This window comes from Pseudonaja textilis, chromosome 3 (genome assembly GCF_049901715.1).
Source record: "Pseudonaja textilis isolate UNSWEBS1 chromosome 3, rPseTex1.2, whole genome shotgun sequence".
Classification (NCBI taxonomy): Eukaryota; Metazoa; Chordata; class Lepidosauria; order Squamata; family Elapidae; genus Pseudonaja; species Pseudonaja textilis.
Window position 1 is genome coordinate 72663542 of NC_141992.1, and position 10321 is coordinate 72673862.

Sequence of the window (10321 nt, forward strand, 5' to 3'; positions counted from 1 at the left end):
GATAAGCATGTACATAACCTATCCCTTACTTATAACATTCCTCAAATTTGTTCATGATCCCTCTCCCACTAGGTATAATGATCCACAGTTTTAGAACACTTTTTCTGTTCTAAGTTTTAAGGCTCCTCAGTTTGGGTGATAATTTCTAAGTTATTCTTCCTATAAAAGAATAATAAAAATAATAAAAGGCAGCAGGAAAACAATCCTTTGGAGGAAGAATAATTAATGAGCTGGATACTCAAGACACCCAGGGGAATATAGGTAGCTTTGGAGTCATGCATATTATAGAAATGCAGCTGCATCAACTATACATTTTAATGCAAGGCAGCCTAAGAAGGTTGGATAAATTTATCTTTAATTTTAAATAAATGTATATTTTCCTGGGCAGGGACTGACTAAATTTTTCAGGACATTTGTTATTCTGTCCCTGATGCTACCAAGGAAACTAATGACAGGGGTACCTATAATCAGCTAAAGACTTCTACATCACTTATTTCATCCAGCAACTGATAAGGGGCTGTAGGTTAGAATTTTTCAATAGAGAAAACAATAAAAACCCAGGCACCTTCATTTTTCATCACCTCCCTTGGGGAATATAAGCCTGCCAACACTACTGCATAGTTTCATGCTTGCATAAACATCCTAAGATACTGTCTTCAGATAGGAACTAGCAGTTACATCTATGATTTTACATTTGTTTCTGCAAACTGATTAAAATGTCTTGTTAACATACTGTGCATCCAGGTGTCCTTGCTCTGTGTAAATCTAACATGTACAAATTATTTTTTCCTTCTTTTTCTCCCTCCCTCCCTCATCCTATTTTTTATTAAAAAATGCAAATACTCTTTTTGAAAGTATATTTCCAGAGTGATGAAAGCTAATGAGATGACAATACAACTGAGGGTAGGAAAAAAGATAGAGATTTTGGATAGGGCAATGGAGTAGACTTATGGTAAGAGAGAGAAAAAGAGAGAGACTAACATGATTTCAAGATAAAGGAGAGCAATGTAGCCAAATTCTGTTAAAAATTTGCCTCATCACAAATCCATTTTAGCAGAATGATGGATCTGTGTGGAAAATATAATAATGTATTCTTCATCTGTCATACAGAAATTATTTCTACAAAACAAATAGGTTAATAGAAGAGAGTCATATACGCTGTCAATTACGATGATTCCAACTGAGACTGTTTTGTCTTGAAAGTTTTTTGTTCCTATTCTTTTTCACCTCTCTTCATTTTATCATTTGTCTCATTTCACTTTTGTTTTAGTTGGGTGAGTCCTAGTACCAAGAACATTAATCTAGTAAATCTATCATCTGTAGTTCTTGTGGTTTGTTGGTCATCTAGTGGGTTTGATTTGGTACCATCTATCTTTTCCCCATTGTTCTCATTCAGTAACTTACAATAATCTTCTATCATCTGTTATCTTCTGTTCTTACCACTATGCCATAGGTGTCAAACTCAATTGCATCACATGGTGTCACATGATGTATCATGACTTTTTTTTGCCTTTGCAGTGCTGGGGTGAGTGTGGTCTGCCCATGAAACATCTATCCCATGGGCCGCCAGTTTGATACCCCTGCAGACTATGCAACCCACAAAAATATTCTGCATAAGCAATTTTATTTCATAAATGATTGAAGCAATCTGAGATTCTTGATCCAAAGATCCTTTTCAATTGATTAGTTTATTTTCAAGCATTTGGTCTAGCTATTAAGGCACCAGGGTACAAACCAGAAGAATCTAGTCCTGCCTTAGGCATGAAAGCTGGCTGAGTGACTTAGGGCCACTCTCTCTCTCTCTCTCTCTCTTTCTCTCTCTCAGCCCAACTTACCTCACAGAATTTTTGTTGTGGGAGGAATAGGAGCAGGATAAAGAAGTATTGTGTATGTTTTTCTCCTGGAGTTATTTGTAAAGGTGAGGTTTTTTTAAAAAAAACAACAACAAATAAATAAAAATTTGTTAAAATTTTTTATTACAGCTAGGCATAATTTTAGCAAGCATGGTTAGAATTGTATTGTAAGTAAAAAATTAGTCAAAATGACCTGATGTTCATATGTAGAGAAATCATGAAGGGACTTCAGTACAGCACATTTTCTCTTCCCCAAGTTCATAAAGCCATTTTAATTCAGCTGTGACTTTTTTTCATTTCTGCCAACCTAAGAATTTTGAGAAAAGGCAGGGAACCCCCAACCACCAGTGCTTTCTTCAACCTCCAAAAGGGGATTTTGAAACACATCAGTTAAGCCCTGCCATGCTTCATCATCAATGAGAAGTTTTGGAATAAGAAAAAGATCTCCTCACCTCTGTTCTCTCTAAAAAGGGTGAAAATGCATTGTTAATTCCCATCCTTCTGAATTTCCAGAATGTGGTTTGCCTTTATATTGACATGTTATTGAGAACAACCACATAGATGAAACTGTAGCATGCATAATATTTTGGGTAGGTCTTGCATTATAAGCTCTATTTGCACTTTAACTCTTGGCTGAACTAAATTCAGTGATGGTAAGTTGATCTGTAGTAAAGTTGCTTCCATTTTCTCTGCCCTGTTATTTTCTATAAGAGAAATTGGGTGCCATTAGGTAATTTATCCCTTCAATTGTCTTCAATGGAGGGAAAATACAATACTACCAGCTATTGAACTAGCACAGAACTGGCAGAAGAATATGAAGTTCATGGGGAGAAGCAAATTCATGTATACATTTATTACAAGTTGTGTCCCTTTATTTTAAACTATCCAGGTACAAAATAATGAGGTAGACAAATTTTAACCAGATTCTTGGCGTGGTGGGGAGGACAGTGGTGCTCAATGCCACAACATCTTTCCCAAGATGCCTCAACACTAGGAAGTACAATAGCCATGATATTTCCCTTCCCCCCGCCCCAACACATTTTTTTTTTTTTGCAAGAGTGCCTTTGATTTGGTCAGAAATGCCTCTATAACTGTCTGGTTTGGTTCTGCAAACCAACAGGACAGGCACAGATTTCAGAGGATAATTAGGACTGCAGAAAAAAAACAATTACTACCCACCTGCCTTCAATCGAGGACCCGTATACTGCACGAGTCAAAAAGAGGGCTGTGAAAATATTTACAGACCCCTCACATCCCGGACATAAACTGTTTCAACTCCTTCACTAAAAACGCTATAGAGCACTGCACACCAGAACAACTAGACACAAGGACAGTTTTTTTTGCTGAAAGCCATCAGTCTGCTAAACAAATAATTCCCTCAACACTGTTCAACTATTTACAAAGTGTGCACTACTATTACTGTTAATCTTCTCATCAATCCTTATCACCCATCCCCTCCCACTTTTGATTGTAGGACTGTAACTTTGTCTCTTGTATCCTTACGATTTATATTGACTGTTTCCTAGTATGATTTGATTGTTGATTGTACCCTATGACTATCAGTAAGTGTTGTACGTTATGATTCTTGATTCTTAACTAATGTACCTTTTCTTTATGTACCAAGACAAATTCCTTGTGTGTCCAATCACACGTGGCCAATAAAGTATTCTATTCTATTCTATTCTATTCTATTCTATTCTATTCTATTCTATTCTATTCTATTCTATTCTATTCTATTCTCCCCTTTCTATTTGTCCTGATGAATTATCACCATTGAAATTGCAGGAGTTTACCACTTTGGCTCACATAGTAAGGAAGACACCTTGAAAACATGGCTGGTTTTGGTGTATTTGTGGAATTATTACAGGACAATGCTTATGAAGAATATCCTTCCCCTTATGACCTACCCCTATCTGCAGATATTGTGGGGGGGAGGGGAGTTGCTCAAATTTAAAACCCATGCTACTTCTAGGAATAAAACTTCCCAGAATAAAAATAAATAAAAATAGAATGTGGGGATCACCATTGAAAAGTTCAGTGGAAAGAAATACCGTATCAATAATACCAATCATCTTCATGCAATAGAGGAGGGAAGATATTGTAAAGCAATCAGAACTGGGAGTTTTTGGAAAAGTTGGAATTGGTTAGTGGTGTATATTTCTTTACCTTAGAGCATGACACACAGAGCATTGTAAGTTTTTATATTTCTATATCATGGCTGAGTATGTTGTGCAGAATTAAGCTAGTATTTATTTTACTCACAAAAGGGCCATATTTGAAGCATACTTTATTTGAAGGGTCCTTGCTGCTTTCTAAGCTTAGTTGTTTTCTTGAAAAATTTTCATTATCCAAACTACGTATCTTCATCAGTGCTAATTGTACTGACAACCAAGCTCAGAGAGCACCAAGGACCCCTCATTTGAACTCTGAGCTATAAATGTTCTCCTCCATCAATACTTTTCTTTATTTTCCTCTGTTTCTGATAAGATACCTGTCTAAGTAGAATGATCATTCACATCTTTATTGCAATTAATCTTGAGGAGCAGATACTCCTTAACTTTAAGATGGAATCACCATGACCTGGTATAAAATGAAGTCTCCTTATCCTTGATGATCTCATTCCTGGAAGAACTCCTCAACCCTGAATCTTGGCAGAAGAGCCAAGCATTCCAAGATATAAAGATGTGTTCTTGGTAATATACAGTAAGACGAGACCACTGAAAAGCAGGTGTGCTTAATTATGGTTCAGAGTCTATATCAGCTAGTCAGAAACTCTATGGGATGGAACCTCAATGAAGACCTAATTGGGATGATGCTGCATGTTTACTGGCTTTGAAAAGGTCCAGCTACTCTTATCTCTGAAGTTTCCTAACTGTAAGAAACAGTGTTCTTTCTATGTCTTATTTTGTTCTTGAATAATTTTATTTTAACTATTATTTTATTTTTAACTATTTTTATATATTTTAACTATATTTTAATAATTTTAAATATTGTTTTTAATATTCTTTTATTGCTATCTTGGATTATGCTATTTTATTCAATATCCCTGTATATTTTTTATTGTTGTCTCTTGTTATGCTATAATGTTATATACATACACTATCTTAGAACAAAGCCTTAAGTACTCATATGGCCTTATGGCTTCTGAATCCTGGAGAATCTGTTAACAATACATCAGATCACAGATGAAAGATCAAACTAAATATAATTCAGTAATGAATGAAATGACAGTCCATTCCAGTATTTGGTCAAGAAAATCAAATGGGTTTTCATCACCAGAACAATGTCAACATAAATCTGGAAGGTGACCCACCCCAAATCAGAAGGCATCCTACACACTACTGGGGAAGAGCAGAGGACAAGCATCAATGACAGAGATGTTTATAATATTACTGAATTAAAGCAGAAAGAAGATTCTATTACTGATGAATAAAGATTTACAAAAAGTGATGGGGTGGTGTCATAAGATTTAAGAATCTGTCCTATAACTCTAATAATCCAAATATTTATCACGTCTTGGGCTAACTGGAAATACGTTTTATTCAATAAAAAATACAGTTTCATAACTTTACATAAATTGTAGAGTTTAGGAACAAGTATATCAATATATATTTTACCATATGTAAAATAAGATTTATTTTTTAACTTCTTCACATCAAAGGAGAAATTAATAATTTTAAGAAACCAACTGCTGACAGTCAGTTTTTAGATTAAAATATCTTCTTCATTAGATTTATTCTCAAGGTTACTATGTAAATACCAGTTAAAATGTGGTCTAGCACAAGAGTTGCCAACCTTTTGGATCTCAGGGACCACCAAACTCATAATTTTAAATCTTGTGGACCAGAGACCCTGGGAAGATCCCCCCAAAAGTCTGCAGGAAAATTCCCCACCCTGTTTCCCTACCGATCGATCATTCTTTATTTGGGATCACAGGATACCATCTCCAGCTCCATTTTCAGGGAGACTTTAGGCTTCGTGCAAGGAAATCAGCAGAAGTATTTCTTTCTCTCTCCCAAACTCCACCAGAAATGAGTCTTTGTGAGACTTGTCACATCAGCGCAGCCTCTTAGAACAGGATGCCTTGCAGAGTCACAAAGACTAATTTCTGGTGGAGTTTGAGGAAAAGAAAGACTTTTGCTGCTTTCCTTGCATGCAAGCCAAAAGCAGAAGAAGAAAGAAGCAGAAAAAAGCAGCCTGGTGGCCATCTGAGGCACGTGGGGCGCATGGGGCTAGTTCCCCCCTCCACCATTTTCCCTTCTCTTCACTGCCTCATGTTGTTTGCAATGCAAGCGACGCAAGCCTTGTGTTTCCGTGGGTCATGTGAGCGGCACAGCCTTGTGTTTCCATACAGCCTGGATTAATTGCTTTGGGGGTTGCTTTGGGGGTGACATTTTCTTGTGGACTACTAGTGGTCCCTGGCCCACTGGTTGGCGACCATTGGTCTAGCAGTTAAGGTACCAGCCTAGAAACAAGGAGGCTGTGAGCTTTAGTGCTATTGTGGCCATGAAAGTGAACTGGATGACTTTGAGCCAGTCATACACTCAAGCCCAACTCACCTCACAGGGTTGTTGTGGGGAAAATAGCAAGATGTGTTGGAGGATGAAGTTGTGTTGGATATGTTTGCTGCCTTGGGTTATTTGTAAAAAATAAAAATAAAGGTGGGATATAAACAAATAAAATATAAAATATAAATATTAATTCAGAATTGTATGTATCCTTTCACTCTTTTCTTCTATGACTTTCTTTTCTTGTTATGATAACATACACAGCATGGTGGCTCCATGGTTAAGACACTGGGATTGTAGCTGGAAAGCCAGCAGCCCAGGTTAGAGACTGAGCTCCACACAATGGGATGAGCTCCTGTCCTCCCCTCAGCTCCAGCTAACCTAGCAGCTCAGAAGCATACAATGAATAGGTACCACTTTGATGGGAAAGTAACAGTGCTCCATGATGGCATGCTGGCCACATGACTGCAGTAATGTCTTTAGGAAGTGCTGGCTCAGTGGCCTTGAAAAAGAGATAAGCACTGCCCCCTATATTTGGCAATGGTTAGTGGAGTAAAATCCATAAGGACTCCTTTACCTTTTTTATGATAAGATATTCAACATATATTTAATTAGTTAAGTCTTCCTATTTCTGCTGGTAGTATGAAATCTAGCCATCTGTGCTGAAAGAGTTTTCAGTTTGTCTTTCAAATTAGTACTGTATTCATTCTATAGCAGGAGTGTCAAACTCACGGTCCATGGGCCAGATGCGTCACACACTGGCTGATGCTGCAAGTTCAAAAACCCTTTAGTACAAAACTCCTGTTCCATGTTCAAAAGTATATGAGCCTTGTAAAACTCCAATTTCAAATTGCAAGCCATAGCTTACATTAACTCTAAAATATTTCAGTATCTCAGAATTCATCAGCTTGAAATTTCCTGTCATGCTATACAGAAACATTAAAATACCAGATTTAGATAGTTTGGACAATTGCTTGCTGTACTTATATATTTAAGCTTGTATATTAGGTTTATGTTCTGAGATGTATAACTATCAGTAATATATATTTGAATGTGTCAAAATAATGCTAAAATGTCTAAAAATCAGAAAAGCATATTCATGTTGTCTGGGATATAGCAAACACCAGGAATCAATGACGTTTAATTCATCCATATATGATCTATTTATAGTTCTCACTAATTAGTGTCTTTTACAAGTGGGTATATTCCTATATAATTCATGATCTAGTATCTCATTAAAATCTCCTACTACGATAATGTGGTCATAACAGATATCATTTATGTGACACAAATATTCATTGAATATGGCAGAGGAGTTATGCTGAGGATCATAAACATTGATCATAAATTTGATAAAGCTTTAAATCAAGCTTTATTAACTGGAAATATGAAATGACCTGTTACGTCAGTTATAACTTGTTGAACCCATTAAGGTCCCTTGTTTATCAATCTTTCTTTCACCCTGATTGAAGTATTAGTCAAAGGACCTTTCCAAAAGATCAGTCTAAACAAAGAGTTTCTATCTTCTTCTACTAGATCTGTCTCCTGTAAGAAAGCAAAATCATCTTTTAAAATGCTTGGAATAGTTTAAAACTTCACATAGTTTCCTGATTCTTTCAATCATTTCACATTAAGGCTAATTAAATTCTTTTATGTGAATGTATTCCTTTGGCCCACAAATATGTATCACTCAAGTAGCAATATTTTATAAGATCCAAAATGTATGTTTTAGTTACATGGTACAAAGCATTCCTGTAATAAAAGTGTTCATTTTGTTTACAGAGTTGTAAATTAAAGTTAGATAACTTCCTGAATGAAAAATAAATATTTTTTCTCTTGCAAGGGTGGGATATAGAAGGAGAAATTCTTTAAGTCAGTCTTCATTCTTGATGGCTACCTGGGCAGGTCCCTGCTGTTTTCTTGCCCACATTGTTGGAATCATCTTAAGTACTGCACCAGATTGCCTCTCTTGATAAAGAATATGAGCTCCTGATAGTTAAAGAAAGAAAAACCGTGAAATGTAAAAGGAAAATGCTGCATGAGAAAACAAATCAAAGAAAAACAAAAAGAAAACCCATACAAAAGGAACATTTCACATGGCTCTCTGATATGGTTCTATAGCTTTTCCCTCTCAGCTAAATAGGATCATATAACTTTATATAACTTAAACAAAAGGAGAATAAAAATAAACAAAGAAAAGTGGTAAAAGATTAGAAAATAATGGGACGCAGAAAAAATGAGAGGAGAAAAAATAATCAGAAGCAGCATAACTTGGCAATAGACCCAGACATTCAATAAGGCATGGGTAGAAGCCAAAAATTACCCTACAATGAATACAAGAGTACAAAGAAAAAAATCTGGAGATATCAGCTTTAAATCCCATTAGGAAATCCTCTATTGAAGAAGCCATCTAGATGTAATTTCATTGTTATTATTGTTATTGTTTCTGTTTTCTCTTTTAGGGTAAAGAGAAACCACCATCTCTCTCTTAAATGAGGCAAAAATATTTCTAATGGCTATTTGCGGTTAAAAATAGCTGAACAAAAGTGAAAAGAAAAAGCTTTGTTCCACAAAATGTTGAGCTCCACTGTTGACATTCTTGTGGTCTGTTTTTGTTCTGGAGCACATAATTTTTAAATACTCTTTCAAGTAAATGATCTTACTTGCATACCAATCCTGAGTAATCCAAGTATAACAATAGACAGAATTGTCTCTACAAACACTTTATTTGCTATTATTATGATTGGTCACATAGTCAACCAGTTGTTTAGACTGGATTTGGCATTTTATCTACCTATTAAGTCCTTCCCAACAATTGTGGATAGACAGATATTTTTTTTAATATTAAAGATATTGTTGCAATTAACTGGTGGTATATTGCCAATGTCAATACTGTTCAAGTGATGCTCCAAATGTTTTGGGATTGCACCCGAGGCACCTATTGGTGCTACTTTTGATTTCTTTTGAAACAGTTGTTCCAATTCTATTTGCAGGTGTTAGTATTTTGTGGTTTTATCCAGTTCCTTCTCTTCTATTTTGCTGTCCTCTGGTCACTGTACAGACTTTTTTGTCTTTCTTATCAACAATTGTGAGGTCTAGATATTGGGTGGTGAATACTTATGGTTCAGGCCAACTGCTAGTTCTGGTTATTCAGCCTGAGTGCTGTAGTCCACTTGGTACCAGATGTTCAGGTATTCCAACATGTGGCATAATCCTTGTTGACGTGGCCAATGACAGATTTGGTATGGGTTTCTGTAAATTATGTCTCACCATGTTGTTTGTGGGAGAGACACTCTTCATCTGACTCCTCCGAAAAGACTTGTCCAGTATTGTTGAACCTCTAGCTGTCATCTTCCTCAGAGCATACCAGCCCCAGAATCACACTAAGTACTTTGCTGTGGGTTGCTTATTATTGTTATCCTGAATATGTGTGTATGCATGTTGTCTTCCTTTGTGTTTCCTTAAAATATTTGTGCAATTTTGTTACAAGTGGCTAATGAAAAGATGAAAATATTACTATTAATCTTCTTATCATTCCTATCACCCGTCTCCTCCCACTTGTGACTGTATGACTGTAACTTTGTTGCTTGTATCCTTATGATTTATATTGACTGTTTCCTAGTGTTTGATTTGATTGCTTATTACCTGCACCAAGACAAGTTCCTTGTGTGTCTAATCACACTCGGCCAATAAACAATTAATTAATTAATTCATACAGGTGGCTAAAAATATTCTGGATGTTGGATGTAGCACTTTATGGCTGCCCAAAGACTGATTTGCACCTTAGAAATATTTCCATACAAAAATAGTACTCTATCAACTGTGAAAACTCTGACAAACTCAAGGTGAAGATTTTTTTCAGAAAGATTTTTTTTCTTCCCTCCTGTTGGAATGAAAATATATTAACATACCTCATTGCTCAGTCAACATTCATTTAATTTAAATAACTCCTTAATCCTG